The sequence below is a fragment of the Myotis davidii genome, unplaced genomic scaffold (genome assembly GCF_000327345.1).
Source record: "Myotis davidii unplaced genomic scaffold, ASM32734v1 scaffold280, whole genome shotgun sequence".
Lineage (NCBI taxonomy): Eukaryota > Metazoa > Chordata > Mammalia > Chiroptera > Vespertilionidae > Myotis > Myotis davidii.
The window spans coordinates 30,591-34,233 of record NW_006292026.1 but is presented as its reverse complement, the minus strand read 5'-3'; the positions used below and the strand labels follow the sequence as shown (position 1 = coordinate 34,233).

The window sequence follows — 3,643 nt, the reverse complement described above, 5'->3', positions numbered from 1 at the left end:
TCCTCCTCCGGTGGCTGGGCCTGGGGGCAGGGGCTGGACAAGTGACCTTGCAGGCAGCACCTGGCCTGGGCTCCTGGAGCGCCTCAAGCATTGCACATCACCAGGGAGCTGGAGCACAAACAAGAGAAAGAAGAGATGGACAAGATGGGGAAAGAGAAGATGAAGGAAGCACAGGAGAAAGGGAAGGAAAAGAAGATGGAAGAGAGGCTGTCACTAGCAGAGACCAAGGAATGAATCCGGAAGTTGCGAGAGAAGCTCTGGGCCCTACAGGAAGAGAAGCACCTGCTTTGCTTGCAGCTGAAGAAAGTTGTAGATGAGGAAGAAAAAGTTGTAGATGAAGAGGCGAAAAGAGCAGAGTGGTCTGACCACTCTGACCTCAGCTGCAGACACACAGGAACTCACTTCCTCAGCGTGCAGGGGCACCCCAGAACACTCAGTTGCCCTGCAGGCACCCACATGGCACTGTTGGAGCCAAACAGATGTCCCCACTCCAAGTGCTTACCACCCGGCATTCTCTGGACCCAGCGGCTTTCACAGGGAACCCAGAGCACAGGCAATGCCAACGCAGCCCAGGCAGTGCCTATGGGCCTACTCTGCTCCCACCTCACTCTGGACCAGGGGTGGGCAAACTTTTTGACTGAGGGCGACAGTGGGTTCTTAAACTGGATCGGAGGGCCGGAACAAAAGCATGGATGGAGTGTTTGTGTGAGCTAATATAAATTCAAAGTAAACATCATTACATAAAAGGGTACAGTCTTTTTTTTTCCAATAGTTTTATTCATTTCAAACGAGCCGGATCCAGCCCGCGGGCCGTAGTTTGCCCACGGCTGCTCTGGACCCACTCAACAATCCTATAGTCCTAGTCAGCTGCTCAGAGCGCCTTCAGCATTTCCTGCAGTGCAGCCCTTGTCTCAGCCACAGCCACAGCCCTAAGCCATGCACGGCCACTTTCATCCCACCCAGACAGGGTGTGTCCAGCCTGGTGGTGGGTGCCCTGGCCTTGCAAAAGCAAATGGAATGTGCTAACCAGCAGAGTGGCTTCTCTGACTCATCCTCCCTGCACCCATGCATCCCCAAGCTCCAAATCCAGCCTCTTCACTCCTTGCTGCCCCTACCCCACCCCCACTTCCAGTGCAGATGCAACCAGCAGCGAAGTCAGGCTTTGCAGCTACCAGCCAACCTGGCCCCCGGCTCCCTTTCATTCAGCACAGCTGGAATGTGTGATTCCACCACAAGTGACCATCACATTTGATTTTCAACCTCACAACCCCCCATGGGTGAATGTCCCCATTGTGTCCTAGTAAAATCTGCCGGGTGGGGAGGGGGGGGGGGGTTGTGGATATGAAGAGCACAACTGAGTAGATATGAACTTCTCTTTAACCCAGGGAAGGGAAGATTCCAATTTGTTCCAAGCAGGCACATTTTTTTAAGTCTGAGAATCATTATCCCATTTAATGAATGTGCATTGTGTCATAGGCAGTAGTAGACACTGTAGGAAGTGAGACCTTAGCGGGAGAGAGGACAAGCAAATATGAAAAACCACACGGGGACATTCAAAGAAGAGCAAGGTATTCTAGCACCATGCTATGGCACAAACAGTGAAGCTGATTTTGGATCTAAGGGATTAATCATTGAAGATTTCTTATAGAGAATTCTGGAAGGATTTGAATAACGAAGACTCAGAGTGAGAAATGGTGGACAAAGCATCAGGTACACTAAATGGTCTGTGTCTCAACACCAGGAAAAGGAAGGGAAGAAAACTAATATTTATGAGCAACTGTGATAAGTCAGGTATTGTAACATTTATTTTGTTTATATTACCTTATATATTCTTCATGACAATCCCTCAGGTAAATAAGTATTCATTAATTCAACCAGTTTTTCTAACAATTATTTGTTACTAGTAAATGTCTATTCTGTGCCAAGCTTAGTGTGAACATCAGAATATATGAAGAATAAGAAACTGTCAAAGGCAAGAAATAGAGAATCCTATATAATAAAGAGCTAATATGCTGATTAGACTAAACAGCAGAATGACCGTCCAGACAACCTTCCAAATGAAACTGGGGCTTTGAGGGCCGAGCCCCTTGCACGAATTTCATGCATCTAGTATAAACACAATTTTTAAAAAGTCTCCATTTTGACAATGAGGAAACTGAGACTCACAGAGATTACACAGTTTATCCAAGTTCACCAAGTAAATTATTGACTGAACTAGTATTAGAATTAATGCTCACATTTTTACTTTTTCTCTAGTGATGCATGTAATGTAAGAAAGAATTTATGCCACAGTAAAATGGTGAGATGAATTCTACCTGTTTAATGCGGCAAAATGTGAGCACTTGGTGGTATTGACACACGTGTCCCTTACCTTATTATCAATAACTCTGCTCAGAAAGGTTTTATTTAGTTTTCTTTATTTTATCTATATATTTAAATCCTCAGGCTAGGGTATTTTTCCATTGATTTTTTTAGAGAGAGGGAAAGACAGAGAGAAATATCCATGTGAGAGAAAAACATTGATTGGATGTGCCCCGATCAGGGGCTGGGGAGGAGCCCTTGACTGGAATTGAACCTGGGACCCTTTGGTCCACAGTCCAGTGCTCTATCCACTGAGCCAAACCCGCTAGAAGATATTTTCACATTTTTACTTACTTCACTTGCTATATATTGTTGGTAACTTTTGAGTGTTGCCTAGAAATATTGCCTTAATATCATGGGTCCAATGAGTTCATAACACCAGAGATCCGATGTTTAAAATAAAGAAAAGTCTTCCTGTTTCTCTTTTTGAGGGGGGAAAAAAGGACCTCAAAAATCCTCTGCTGGATTAACCTGCATTAAAGTAAGAAGGCTGCCGAAACCGGTTTGGCTCAGTGGATAGAGCGTCGGCCTGCAGACTGAGGGGTCCCGGGTTCGATTCCGGTCAAGGGCATGTACCTGGGTTGCGGGCACATCCCCAGTGGGAGATGTGCAGGAGGCAGCTGATCGATGTTTCTCTCTCGTCGATGTTTCTAACTCTCTATCTCTCTCCCTTCCTCTCCGTAAAAAATCAATAAAATATATATTAAAAAAAGTAAGAAGGCTCCTGTATTCAGTAGGTACCACATAATTTATTACATATAAATCAGCACATATCATAGTTATCTTGGGTTTTGTCTCTTTAATTATTGTCAGAATATTAACCCCATTAAGTCTGGAATCATATCTACTTTAATCACAAGTGTGTTCCTATCTTTTAGCAGAGAAACCTTAGCAGAGAAAATGGTTACTGATTAATAATATTTTTAAATAGATAAATGATTAATAATTTTGACATGACTGTATGATGTGGAGGAAAAATGAAGATATAGTGATGTATGTATTGAAGCTAGTTGAGGGAAGAGCATTACATTTCTCTTTCAACATGTAGATTATCCTATCTAATAAAAGACAAAAATGGTAATTGGCGTACGACCAATACCCTTTTCATTGGCTAATCAGGGCTATATGCAAATTAACTGCCAACTAAGATTGGCAGTTAACAGCCAACTAAGATTGGCAGTTAGCTGCCAACAAGATGGCGGTTAATTTGCATATGCACGAATGCAGGGAGGTGAAAGGGAAAGCAGGAAGAAGCCCCCTGCCACTGACAGTGATCGGAAAT

At 44.1% G+C, this 3,643-nt stretch overlaps 1 pseudogene; it reads left to right on the top strand.

Annotated features, from left to right (window-relative positions):
• LOC102772786 overlaps nt 1-1,239 on the top strand; it is a 7,368-nt pseudogene extending 6,129 nt beyond the window's left edge.
• Nucleotides 1,240-3,643: the final 2,404 nt, after the last annotated feature.